This window comes from Mastigoproctus giganteus, chromosome 11, assembly GCF_048544385.1.
Source record: "Mastigoproctus giganteus isolate SK-2022 chromosome 11, ASM4854438v1, whole genome shotgun sequence".
NCBI lineage: Eukaryota > Metazoa > Arthropoda > Arachnida > Uropygi > Thelyphonidae > Mastigoproctus > Mastigoproctus giganteus.
The window spans coordinates 21,460,862-21,475,969 of NC_143585.1; the positions used below are offsets into that span (position 1 = coordinate 21,460,862).

Below are 15,108 nucleotides of genomic sequence, written 5' to 3' on the forward strand. Positions count from 1 at the left end.
CCTTTCTATATACATTGTATTCCCCAAATTCCAGTTCCGCATTACTTATATCTGTGTGACACCACGTCTCTGATATCCCAACAATATCTGCCTTTGATGTTTTGAGCAATACCTCAAATTCATCAAATTTATTTACCAAACTCCTAGCATTGGTGTACACGCAGGTATACATGCACCTGTTTCTATTCTTAGCTACCCTAACACAACCCATGTGTTTACTTGTAACGCAATGACTACCAGCAGTCTCTGAAATATCCTGCATCTTGTTTTTCAGACTTCTGCTCATTTGAATAGAAGCAGTGCAAGAATCACTTCCACCTCTGCCAGTGGCTACTGTTAATCTATTAGTCCTTGTATCCCCCCCAACTAGCAGTTATTAGAAGAAAGTTGGGATCCTGTTTATAAATCATAATATAATTTGTCCCTTGATCTGTATTAGATGGGGGAGGGGGGGTTTAGCCTGGAAGACTCAGGCACAAGTCATAATGACACCATAATGGAAATTTCTAATATCAAAACCAATGAAAAAAATTTTTTTTTTTTTTTTTTTTTAAAAAGAAAAAGAGGTGGCTGAATAGAGTAGTTCTATAGCACAAAATACATTTATTTTAAAAAATATGGGCATCAGAATGATCTGTACAAAGTTTTTTGCACTTGGAACTTTCTGGTTCACTAATATCATTAAATGCAATTGAAGTAAGCTTTATGCATGTACTTGATATTATTAATATTAGTAATGGCAAATGATGATGCAAGAAAAATCTTATTAAGCATCAGCTGAAAAACGAAAAAATTCCCACATCACCTGTTTATCCTCTCCAATAGTTTGTCGAGTTATTTTTTGAATTCATTCAAACAACCCAATTCCACAATAACAGATGGAAGTTTATTCTAATGATCAACCACATCCAGACATCCTCTGCATTCATCCTATTTTAATTTATGTCCCCTCATGTGTGTAGTCTGAAGAAGAGGAAGGATGCCATCAGAACTGAGCTTACTCAATCTATTCAAAGCCTTAAACCTCTCAATCAGAAATCCTTGCAGGTACCCAGTCTTCAGATGCAGTAATTTGCTGAAATGAAGCCTTTCTAGCTAAGAGCACCACTTTGTTCCCTTTAACAATCTGGTTGCTCTTCTCTGCACCCATTCCAGCAGTTCTACATCCCTCCTAAAGTGAGGCCTCCAGACCTGTATACAATATTCAAGATGCAACTTAACCATGGCCTTGTATAAGGGGGTAATGTAATCACCTCCATATCCTTGCTAGAAAAGTTTCTGTATATCATTGACAAAACCCTGTGAGCTGTCCTGGCCAAGGGTCTATACACTGCTCAGAGAATTTCATATCTGACTGCACAATTACCCAGATGTCTTTTTCATTTTCCACTACTCTCAGTGTAGTACCACACATTGATCAGTTATTCTAGGATTGCCATAATGACTACAGATCAAAGATGAAGTTTAGCATACAGTTTGCATGGTTTACTATCCATGATTTATTTGACAAGGAGGGGGAAATATGTCATTATCCCTTTATATAAGATTATGGAGTGCAGTTGTAATACTCTATTTCAATCTGGGAGACATACCTAGAAAGGCACAGAACTGGAGACTAAGTACCTAAGAGGTGATCTGATTGAGGTGTTTAAGGCTCTGAACGGATTGAGCAAGCTCAATGCTAATGGCATTCTTTCTCTTACTCAAACTAAATGAAGGGGTCATAAATTCAAATTGGGGAAGGATGTTTACAGGATAGATGTGCAGGGGGCTTTCCTTCATCCAGCAGGTGATTGATTATTGGAACAAACTTCAATCTGTTGCTATGGAGGTGCATAGTTTGAATAAATTTAATGAAGAACTAGACAAATTATTAGAGGGATGGACAGGTGATTGGGGGGTTGACAGAAGCTTTACAAGCTTGCTTTCTTGCATCATATGCCACTACTAACAATTACAATGTTTAAAAAAGCGTGATCAGTGCTAACTGTTCTGGTGTGATTTGTAATTAGATAGTGCAGATCACAAACAGCTTGGCAAGTAAACATTGGGGGTTGGAGAACCTTACAGAGGAATATAAAGTCCTAACAGGGGTCAGAAAATGCATGAAGTTACATTCTTACTAGTAGAAGAGAGAAGAATGTGGGGGGAAGCAAAGTCTTAGGGTGTAACAAATGGCCTGGATGTTATTACATTCGACATTCAGAAGGTGTTATAAATCACTAGAATAGTTTACTTGCCAAATATGGTTCAGGTGGGAAGTGTTATAAAGTTAAAAGTAGAAGTGGATGATTAGTAACACCACTGGTAAAACAAAATATCAGTGTGGTAAAGATAATTAACAACATCAAGTGGAAACAATTCAAATATAAAAGATCAAAATATTTAATACTACTTTTATTTTTGAAGTCCTATTAAGTACTTAACAAAAAAAAAAGTTACAAATTAATGTCTAAAGTGTTTAAAAGATGAAAAACTAAAATTTTTAGATCATACACCATTTAGATGGACTCCAATAATTAACATAAAGTTGCAAGAAAAGTAACAATTTAAGTTCAATAGTGTAACTGCTATTATTAATAATTTTCTTAACTTGTAAGCTATAAATATCATGCTCCTTCACTTTCAACAATAAACTGAAATGCATTCTCTTTATAAAATGGGGAGGTGATATTATTCAAGTCCAAATATGCAAGGTATTTTTATATTTATAGACTTGGCAGTTTCCACAAATGTCTGGGAATCCCAAGGGACAAGCTAGTGAAAGTAAACACATTTCCCAAGATACAATACTTGCAAAATTAACCTATTTTATAGATGAAACAATGGAGCATATTCAATTACAAATTTACTTTGTAATTATAATTATGCTTTATGTTTGATGAAAACATATGGCAAATGAATGTAATCAGAACTGTGAATGAAGTATATTAAATTTGCATAGACATCTTGCATATAATAAATTTATGAGGATGCTTTTTTTTTTTTTGGCATCTTTCCAGCATCATACAGGGCTGCACGACTTGGAATGCTATTTTTCTGATGCCTAACCACTAATAAATTAAAATAAGATCCTCTTTTGGATAAATTTTCTTCTAACTGTTATGGTCTTCAATTCTGTTACTCATTATGAGAAGTGTTCATTTAATGAATAATTACAGAAAACTGCATCACCCCAACATAAGAATTCGCAAACTCAACAAAATTACACTAGTATCAGATTTTAAAAATTTCATATGAGAAAAAAAAAAAAAAGCTTTTAATTTTCTTAATTTATTGCCAATTCCTTTTTCCCTTCTTCTTAGGATTTATTCTGTTATTACAATGGTTCTCCTCAACCTAACATTGAAAAGTCATTCCTTTATTCTTTTTTTCCATTTTCTTCTATCTTCCCAATCTCCGTCTACCAGTCCTCTTCTATTCGTGGCTGCTTTCACACCCTCTATTCACGTCCTTCTTGGTCTTCCTCTTTTTCCTTCTCCATGGCTCCTCTGAGCAATCTGTCATCCTCCATTCTCTTCACATGGCCAAACCACTCCAATCTTTTCTCCTCTATTTTATTACTGATGGTTTTTTGGACATTCATTGTATTCTTTATCACATCATTTCTAACTTTTTCAGTCCTAGACTTTCTTGCTGATTTTTGCCAAAAATCCATCTCAACAGCCAGTAGTTTATTTTTTTGTCTTTCAGTTAAGGTCCAAGTCTCACATCCATATAATAAAACACTTTGTAATATTGCATTATATATTTGATGTTTAGTTTTGTTAATAATATTTTTATTCCATAGCACAGAATTAAGCATTCCTATGACCTTTCTACCCTATCTTCTCTCAATTTCCTGTGCAGATGATCCATCAGCCTGAATAACTGCACCCAGGTATTTAAATTGCCATACAGTTTTCACCTGTATTTAATCTAAATCCAGAACCTCCTCACTTCGATTCAATTCCTTTAATTACAAATTATAACCATCTAAATTTATATAGTACTAATATACCACACTTTATATGGCCAGCAGTATATTTTTTCTATGGAAGGCTGATTTATTTTATAGGGTAGCAAATAAGAATTGTCATTCAGCTCAGTTAAAAATATAAGGTACATCTGAAACTAGGTGTGGTTTTTTGAATGCATCCAAATGCAGTGCTTCCATGATTTAATTAGCTTCTGTGTGCATTCCAGTATTTCACTATCCTAGAGAATATGAGAATTTCCCTTTTGTATACAGAAATTGAGATTTTATGTGACAAAATACAGAGCCTATATAGTATCCAAACTTCATTTTAATGTTTCATTACTGTCCTTCTTTTTTTTTTTTTTTTTTGATTTGGTAGTTGTTGGCGCATCGGCTTCTGTGGCCATATTGCACCTCCCAAGGTTTTTGCAGTACTTTGATCCAAGCCCGAGGCGGGAATCGAACCCGCGACCTTTGGGTTGCCGGGCAGGTACTTTACCCACTCGGCTAGCCCGGTCGGCCCACTGTCCTTCAAAATACGTAGTACTTTGCAAGACATCAATGAGATCAGAGTAGTACCATCACTCAATTATTAGCCCACTTCTTAGACTGAAGGAAAAAATCAGCCAATTTTGAATTTTATTGGTAGCAGGGAGGGGTCCATACCTCTTCTTCATAAAACTAAAATCAGAACATCATGCAGACTCAAGTAAATTCTGAATATCGTGTTGAAATACAAAACCTATATTTTTCTTGTGAAAATATAGTAAAATTTTAATTACATTCATGAATAAAATTTATTTACAAATATGAGGTCCTCTCTGCAATACAAAAGAAATTTCCTTTAGTACAAATAAAGGAGCCTGTAGTTACTAACTTATTTTCAAGATGGTATAAACATTTCAAACAAAAATAACTATTTTATTTTTCTAATAAGTTATGTGAACAGATAACACAGCAATGCATTTACATAACCTAATTTTATAAAATTGTGCCCTAACAGCCGACTCCACATGTGGAGTATGTGTAATGAAATTACAGAAGTATAATTTATAGCTATTTACACACTTTCTGATGCTACATGAACTGGGCTTCTTTGCATTGCTTTGCCCTTTATTAATTAATACTGTCCCTAATACTAACTACTGTGCTTTAGGCACAATATAACACACATGATGGTATTATCCCAAAAGGCATTGCATTTCATCCATAAAAAAATTTATCTTAATATGCTGTTCATATATATATAAACAAACAATATTATTTACAATATATATACTTGAATAACAGAAATTTTTATCATGAGAAAAAATTACTTGTGTAATACATAAACATTCAACAAAATTGATGCAACCAAATTAAATTAACAATTTAAACATGCTTTGCATTATGTATTTAATTGCAAAGTAAGAGGGGATTATTTGACTTGAAAGAACAAAAGTGCATGAAATGAACTAAGATGGCTCTTGTAAGTGTCCTTGTACAGAACCTTGACAGTAAGGTGAGCTCTGAATTGCTCCTAGCATTTATTGGGAAGATGCCAAAATAGAAAGTTCTATAACTCTTTAGCCTGCAGAGTGAGTGGCTTAAAAAAAAAAAAAAAAGTAATAATAAAATAAGCTGTTAAACGTGTAAACTTGGCACATGCTTTGGATCAAGCCAGTATCATCCAGATTAATCAAAATACTATACGGGGAAAATTTCAATATAGAAAATTTAACCCAGATTAATCAAAAAACTGGGAAAATTTAAGAAAAACAATACTATGCAGTTAAGAAATTAACATTTACTTTTTAATGTTAATATCATCTAATGATTTTTAATAAGATCCAGTTGATGCACAAGATAAGGAATTAAAAACAGATTTTTTTTTTTTTTTTTTTTTATGTTAAAGTCTGTGAATATGCATTATAACTGAGTTTTATTTGAATGGTATAAGCCAGGAATATTCCTGTAAATAAAACTCTTCAGAGACAGTCAATCAATGGAGGTGATTGGATCTGATATGCAATGTATATTTGGTAGCCTTCTATATATACTTAAAAAAGAAATAAAAAAGTGCCTGTTAATGGTGATCAATACGTTCCAAAACTATTGTTTAAAGTAATAAAATGCAGAAGTTCCAAAAAAACGATAAAAAAGTTATTTAGAATTTTAAAATCAATGAATAAATACAAATTTTTTTATGGCATTGGCTAAACTAAAATGATTCCCATCAATGATTTATATATATATATATATATATATTATGTGAGGTAAAAGTTAAGTAAAAGTAATAAAAATAAATAAATATGGCTATGTAGCTATCATTAGAGGCAGCAATTGCACATCCTCCACATGATGCCTAATTATATCTGATAATTAAAATAAATATGATATTTAAATAAAATCATCAGCCAGTAGTACGGCAATAATGCAGAGCGAAATGAAACCCAAAATAATATAACTAAACAAACAGGGAAGGGAAAGTAGAGATAATAGGACAAAAAGGTAGTCGATGATCCCCTATATAATTTAGTCAATTAAGTCATTAAACCCAATTAATAAAAAACGATATAAATTTAAATAATGCCAATTATAAATAATTTAGCGGTACCGCCCTTGAAGGTACCAGTTCCAAAAGACGTGAAATATCACCAAAAAAGGGTTAAAGAAACTACCAAAAAACTAAAATATCAAAATAATAGACTGACCATCATGCCCCATATCGACAGAGGACCACGAGGCCAATAATGGTCATGGAATCGCTGCATTTCAATCGTCATACAAATCATCGCAAAGGCAGAAATATCGAAGAACCAAACCACCCCTCCATTCTCCGATAGATCAACCAATGCAGAGGATTTGCATGGCGGTGGTCCTTATGCAGCGAAAAATAATCTATAGAACAGACAGCACTCTTGATCAGAGCCACACCACTGACATAATGCAAGCTTAACCAGCTTATATAATAGAAAGGAAAAGAATAGATGACCATTATTGGCCTCGGAAAAGAATTCCATGACCATTATTGGCCTCGTGGTCCTCTGTCGATATGGGGCATGATGGTCAGTCTATTATTTTGATATTTTAGTTTTTTGGTAGTTTCTTTAACCCTTTTTTGGTGATATTTCACGTCTTTTGGAACTGGTACCTTCAAGGGCGGTACCGCTAAATTATTTATAATTGGCATTATTTAAATTTATATCGTTTTTTATTAATTGGGTTTAATAAATTATATAGGGGATCATCGACTACCTTTTTGTCCTATTATCTCTACTTTCCCTTCCCTGTTTGTTTAGTTATATTATTTTGGGTTTCATTTCGCTCTGCATTATTGCCGTACTACTGGCTGATGATTTTATTTAAATATCATATTTATTTTAATTATCATATATATATATATATATATATATATATATATATATATATATTGCTCACAACTGGTGAGTATGGGTTTGGCACATCTAGGGTCCTGAAATATCATCATTCTTCTCTTTCTTAGTGATTCCCTTCTACTACACACACACACACAGTAATTCAAAATTTTTTTTCTAGCTGGTGCAGCATAAGCCTCAGGCTTCCTTGCACCTTATGGCTAATAATAATAAGAGTCACATTATTAGATTTTATCTTAATATGCTGAAATTGATAAGAATAAATTAAAGCATAATATCAGGATAAAAACTAATGTATTATTTTCAAAATTTTCTCCCATAAACTCTTTATACATTTTATTTTAGCCAAGTATAATAAAAAAAAAAAAAAAAAAAAAATTTCAATTTATTCTTTTTTTTGCATGATGACAGGCTTGCTCTATTACATGCTTCGACCTTACCCATGTTTGTTGGTGACATTAAGAAATATTCCATCTCATAGATACTCAGTAAACATCATAAAATTAAAATTAATTGAAAGAGAAATAAATTTAGTCATATCACTAAATAACATTTGAGAAAGATAAAACTGTGAGAATGGACAAGTGTCCACATCACAAAATAATTTCAAAAACAGTTTCCAACAGGAAAACCTACATAATATTAAACATAACTTCTTATTCCTGCTACTTTTCACCGCATGTTCTAGAACACATCCTTTTATTTTTATACAGTGCAATACTTATTCACTACAAGCAATCAACTCCCAATCCTTATAAATATACATTCCAAATCACTATCCATTCGGGATAAAGGTTACAGAAAAATATACATATAATAACATAAAAATAGGTTAAATTGTAAGCACAACCAAAAAATAGGGTCATCTAGTAAATGCCAATAATTTCTGTAAAGTAACAATAGTCAATTTAGCCACCAATTATTAAATAATCAAAATATCATTCTATATGATCAGAAAATACCTTTATACTTTCATTACAAAGATTCATGCTAAAGAAATCTAACTCTGTTGGCACATATTGAGGTCATTTTGACTTTTTTTTTGCTAATCTTTTATACTGAAACTATTGTTTATTCATCCGCAACTTACAGCGCTTCTTTAATGAAAGTTATATTCCATAGTTTTTCTATTAAAAATTTGAGAATGAAAATAATTCCTCCACAGTAAGTTTTAGCACAATTTTTTTTAATAGAAGATTCTAAATAAGCTTTACTTCCTTGCATTATTCTTCCATGTTAATACTCAATGCTAACTAATGACAAGTAAATAAAATTATAACAAGGATAAAGTAAAACATTACTGATGAAGGAAAAACTAGTACTATATTTAATCAGAGCAGTTGAGTAAGCTGAAATGGAAAACTATATAACACAGGAACTATATAATTATGGAACAAGGAATTGGTTATGGATTGAACCCCAAAGTACTGCAAAAAAAATCTAAATCAAGATAAGGAAACAAATAACATATTGAAGAAATGTGTAATGACAAGGATAGAAACAGGAATTAAATGTAGACAATATGAGCATAAGCGGGAAAGAGCCAATATCAACATTAAGCACCATGAGATATAGTATTTGTGTTTCACAGTGTTTAGAATGTTAAATAAAGTAGTATTAGTAGTTTTTTTTTAGTCTTTGTATTGATATTTCCTACCCAGGATATACATTGTTAAATTCTTCACTAATACAAGAATATGATTTCAGTGCAAGGTACAGTTCAAGAATGAACACATTCTGCTCATAATTACAACATGCACACCTGTACAAACTCTTGTACTACAGAGTGAGCAGTGGCTTGGCAATCAGGGTGATCTTGACTTGGTGTCATGGAGAGAGTCTACCGGATCAGCTTCTGCTTTCATTTTTGTACCACTGTGTTCATCCATAGTATGAGATTGTTGTTGGGCTTCAGTTTTATTATTACCCTGTAAAATAAACTAAAAGAACTGTTTTAATAGTCCATTAAATTTGCCCAGATAAACAAGTGACTCCAACTAGTATATAAGGTAGCCTATGAGCCATGCATATCAGTTGTACTCATCCTGGCATGCAAAGCAGAACTGATTGGTTGTGAAAGGGATGATACTGTCAGATACCACATGGCTGGGCTTGTCAGTTCATGCAGCTAATGCCAGCCTACACTATCCAAAGCCAACAGTTAGTTATGTTATCATCAACAAAGCACTGTGAGATTTTGGGACCCATACTGATAGGAAATTCAGTGTATTTAAAGTTTAAGTAATAAATAAAAATATATACACTGGTGTTCAAAGAAAGTGCATCACTCCTTAATTTTAATTATCATCTGAATAATATAAGTATATGCCAATATTTCATACAGATTGCATAAGATAACATTGACACACGTAGGTGATGATGTAATATTGCATCAGCTGTTACTTTCAGCTACATAAGCACGCTCTGCAAGAGTTGCAGTCATTCCTGCTTGTGTCAGGATGGCGAGTTATGTGCAGTTGATGCCACAGCACCTCCGTAGCCAAGTGGGCAGGAGCAGCAGTGCGTAGCACACGTTTCTTGATTAGACCAGGGTTCGAGCCTGTGACCACCAAATACGAAGGATGCGGAAAGGTCAGGGAATGACCACCGCATATCCCCGGAGCAATATGGCCTTAGTTGCTAATGCTCCTAAAAACCAAATAAAAAACAAACAGTTTACACCACAAAGAAAGAATGCTATTGTTGCTTTACGCGAGGTAGGATGTTCTACCCATTATATTGCTTATAGAGTGTCTTGTAATCAGTCGACAGTAACTTTTTACTTGTAATCAGTTCGACAGTAATTTATTTACATTTGTTACAGGTGAAAAAAAATGGTTAAAAGAACGGTCCATTATAACTCTTAGCTGGCCAGGAAACAGCCTAGATCTGAATTCTATAGAGAACTGTTGGCATCATGTGGAATCTGCAGTTGCCAGAAAGAAACCAAAAGACCCTTGGTGAATTTCAGGAAACCATAATTCATGTTTGAAATCGCAAACTATCAGTTGATTATCTTAAGAAATTGATCTTGTCAATGACTCAACAGTGTGCCGCTGTCATCAGGGCCAGAGACGGTTCAACTAAATATTAGTTTGCACCTGGTGAACGGTTCATTTTGTTTTCCATTTAAAATGATAAACTGAAGCAAATTGAGGGCTTCTGATACCATTTCAGCCATAATTGTCATGTTTCAGCCAAAACTGTTGTATAAAGGTTGCAAATGCTCATTTTGGAATATTTTGAGGGCACTTGTCAAATATTACTTAGCTTTGCCTTAACTATTAATAAATATATCTTTTGTTTATATTTCTATTTGTGATGCTAGTCATTAATGTAACATACCATCGCAAAAAGAGGGTTAGAAACGTGAAATTCGTAGGTGATGAACTTTCTTTCAGATAGCCTGGCCGATCCAAATATAATTTGGTTTTAATTTTTTTGAAATAGGTAATGGTTTAAATATATTTTTGGAAAAAAATATAAAAAAAATTGGAGGGCACATGGAATCCACAAATGGACTATTAAAGGAAAAAATGTCTCAACATGGAGAAAAGCAGATGGAAAAAGGGAGAAAATAAAGGTGTCTCACATAGAATTCCACTGAAATCTAACAAAAGGCACCTGATGGGAGACATAACCTATTTTACTTCAGAATATGGCACAAATCAGCATACCCTCAGTGCATTATTTGAGGCCCAAAAGCATGAAAATCACAGGAGGAATCCAGAATATAAGACAGACAGACAGGATGTTCAGTTATTTCCATCACATTCCTTTGAGCATGTGTGCATGCTCATTCTTAAGGGCTATAAATATTTTATTACTATGTTTTTCCATAGAACCACATTCTGATGGAAACTCTAGGTTCCTTATAATCCAAAAGAAAGAAATAGTATGAGTTGGGACTTTTCTTTGCTCTGTTATTTCCAACACATGATGGAAGGGCTGGGTTAATTTTGGAGTGGTCACATCCAGATTTTAGTTCTAAAGGCAAATAAAATTAATACTACTATTTTCATATTTCAGAAGGGCAGCATTTTATTATTTGCATCCAGGTACTAAAGCCCTACATACTGGTTATCTTTGACTCTGGGTAAGTGGGGTACTGCAATTCATCACAGCCATAATCTTTATGGCAAAAATAATTGCACGTATGGTTCCATATTAAATCATTTTTGCTGCTCATTAAATAAATAGCACAAATAGTGGCAACTCCAAAACTAAACTTGAAACCTTCCCTCTGACCAACAATTGCCAATATGAATTCTGTCAGTGCTGATCCACTGGTGACACATCGACTTATGTTACCCATCTATGAGGAAATTCAATAAAAAGTTTGGCAAAACTCAAGCAGTTGCTCTTGCCATATGCAGTACCCTATATTTATTGATGTTAAACCTGAACTGCCACGTCTTAGTCCATCTGCATAATTTTTCTATATCTTCTTGCACCACCCTGCCAATCTTTGGGTCATCTACAAACTCAGACATTAAGCTTGATATGCATTCACCAATATTGTTAATAAATACTGAAAACAGTAAGGGGCCCAGCACCAAACACCAAGGGACTGGACAAATAACACTGGTCCATGAATACACACATTCTGTCTTCTGCCACTTACATGTCCCTTTATTTTCAGCAGTAACTTTTTTGAGCCACATCACTCAAAGTTGTACGGCAGTCTTCGATTAGCATCACAGTAACCAATCAGTTAGACAAGATCTTTCCTTATCAAATCCATGCTGTGGTTACCATATGTGTACATTACTATCAAGATGATCCTGCATTACTTCTTTAACTGACTCCATTATTCTTCCTGGTACTGAAGGAGAGCTACTGCAGAATTGCAAAGTTATCTAAAAATTTGGAAAAACTACCATCTACACCTAAAAATTGTATAGGGCATTTCTGTTCTGTGTGGATAATATAATCTAGCACACCAAAATTTATCACTTCCCATAGCTCATGCAGTTAGCTAGCTATTCTAAAACATATCACATTACTAAGACTCTAGCTATTTATAAATGCTTTATTCTGAATAACAATATTCTTGAATGCAGAGCTCTGAATGGATTTCCATTAAACCTGCCTCATGCATTTTTAATTATTCAGGGTATCCAGGATACCAAATGACACTATAGACAAAAAAATAAATAAATAAATAAAACAACAGCTTAATGAGTTTTGGTTCCAGAATGTAAAGGCAGGGGTTCAGTAGCAATGAGAATTTCACAAAATCAGAAAATACTAAATAAAACTCCTCATTAAATAACTTATGTCTCACCTTGTCTACAGCATATACCTTCCAGCCTAAAGCATATACCTAAACCAAACCCATTTTATTTTGAGTTACATGTTGGTTTCTTTACCTTTTCTTTTGTATACAATATAATTTATTGCTACCAAGTCTACAGGTCCATTGCTACATATCAGGACAACAATAAAGTTCTATGGGTACCACATTTGCATGAATTAAATACACAATTATTTCCTAAATAAACATGTCATTCTTTCTTATTTACACAACTAGTCTTCCAATATATTTCCTGTTTTCAAGATAATTTTAAAATGCACTAGGATTTTCTGTACCATGCTGCTTTCCTGAAAATTCTCATTACTTTTCCTTCATCAATTGTATGCATAGGAGGAACTTGCAAGTTAACATATGCCATACAGATATTTGAATAAATATCTCAAAACAGAACCATAAAATTACTTTCCTTGAAGGGTATTCACTTCATACATCATTTGGTCTTCATTCAATCAAGTATAATATTCTGAAACTATCCTCTTTCTACTAGTGATATCAAAGATATTTACCTATTATACAGATTGAATTCTTTTGCTCCTTTTGTTTCCTGTCAACATTTCCAAGATTAATAAACACAACCACAGGAGCTGGATGTGGTCGTGGTAACTTACACAGACACTAGTATGCACATTATGAGATCAAGCCCCATATGTTCAGACAGAAGCTAATTTATTATTATAAATAAATTCGAATATCCCTTGACAGTTTTAATTTATTTTTATTCATCTGATTATTAAAACAATTGACTATTAAAATAAGATTGCTTCATAATTAATCTTCTCCCTACCCTTTTTGAGTAAAAAGATGCTAAAAGTGCTTAATCACACTCAGTCAAAAGATCAATTTTCATTTGACAACATTCATCTGAAGAGTATTTCTCTCCTTTGCTTGGGCTTCGTAAAACTTTTTCAGGAAACCTTTCAAAATCTCTTATATCTTTAATGTTTTTTTGTTATAGATATGAAATTTTAAATGTTTCACTAGTATCTATAACTAGTCTTTTTTTTTTTAAAGAACAACACGACCATAAAAATTTAAATTAGCTACTCTGTGCGAAGGGCATCATTCCCGGCTGTAAACTATATAGAAATTAAACTTCAATGAAATATGATATATGAATTTTTGGGAAACTGTTTGGAGGCATAAATGCACTGAAGCGATGTCTATATTTATAAAAACAAATGTCAAAACAAGATCCGGTTTTGCTTTAGAAATTAGTATACCGAAACTATACTGTTTACTTCTCGCTGGGCTATTTTAATTCTTAAGTTTAAATACTAATACACCTGTTTGTGAGTAAACAAGACCTCAATCGAGGAGGAAAATTTATACCAAGTCCCCAATCATTCAGCAAATATCGTTAAGTTTTATTAACTCATACCACGACTAAATGCGCACACCATAAAAACTGCAAAAGGGAAGAAACTGTGCATCATAGTTATTCAAACATCTAACAGAAAATCTCACTGAATTCCTATACCTTTTTTTTTTTTTTTCCTCTTTTACACCAGTCCTAGTTATTTCGCTTATGAATTGTTTTTCTGAAATGTGATATTCCGCAAGTTATTGAGAAGCCTATTATCTTCTTATCTGCGAAATGCTCAAAAAACCATGTGTGTGAAGATAACCAAATTCTTAGCAGAGTTAAAGTGTGTCATAAAAACTTCAACTGAGGCGCCAAGAGCTTGATCATAAAACAAAGGTAAATAAAAGAAACAAGCTAACTAACGTGGCATATTGTAGCATGTCTAACTTAACACTCCACATTCTAAAACATGATAGTGGCAAATTTCAGAAATGACACCGATATTATTTAATTTTAATAAATCCAAATGTCCAGTGCACGTCAACTGAGAAGAGCAGAAGCCAATGTCAATATACTGTATTATTCTATTGTGCAATGCACGCAAGACGATTGACCTAGCAACTGGTAAGTCAGTCATTCTAATTTAGCGTATTTTTATCCGTGTATATACACTTATACGTCGTGTTACACCTCAGAATAATGAATAAAATGCAATTACCTTGTTTCTTGTATTAAACGGCGTATTCCACGCAATAAGTCATCATAACAAACAACGGCATTCCAGATTCCAACTACTCGCACTCAGCTCCCATTACACTCCACGTACACTACTCTTCCTTATTTACGAGCTGTCAGCTGTTGCGAGGTTCTCGCAAATACAAACGTGATTTTGCGATACTTAATGTATTAAAGCGCCATCTTTAAATTTGGCTATATTTTGAACTAAAGTTCATTAAAAAAATGCAGCTTTCGCAATTTGTTTATTAAATTGTTTGTTATGGTTGTATAAATTGTTCATTGACATATAATCATACTTTTTAAAACATTTACTTACAATTCTTTAAGAGTTTAGAGTTAAAATGTGCATGATCACGAGATAGAATTACGAATGTTTAATATCTTGACAGACAGAAAAGTAGTGATAGTTTAAAAT

At 33.1% G+C, this 15,108-nt stretch overlaps 1 protein-coding gene across 3 annotated transcripts in view; it reads right to left on the reverse strand.

Moving 5' to 3' along the window:
- Positions 1-14,786, reverse strand: part of Oatp30B (Organic anion transporting polypeptide 30B) — a 157,989-nt gene extending 143,203 nt beyond the window's left edge. For all 3 annotated transcript variants that reach the window (XM_090385245.1, XM_090385246.1, XM_090385244.1), the window contains exon 1: positions 14,674-14,786. The gene's annotated coding sequence lies outside the window, so the exon portion shown is untranslated. The remainder of the gene's footprint in view (positions 1-14,673) is intronic.
- Positions 14,787-15,108: the final 322 nt, after the last annotated feature.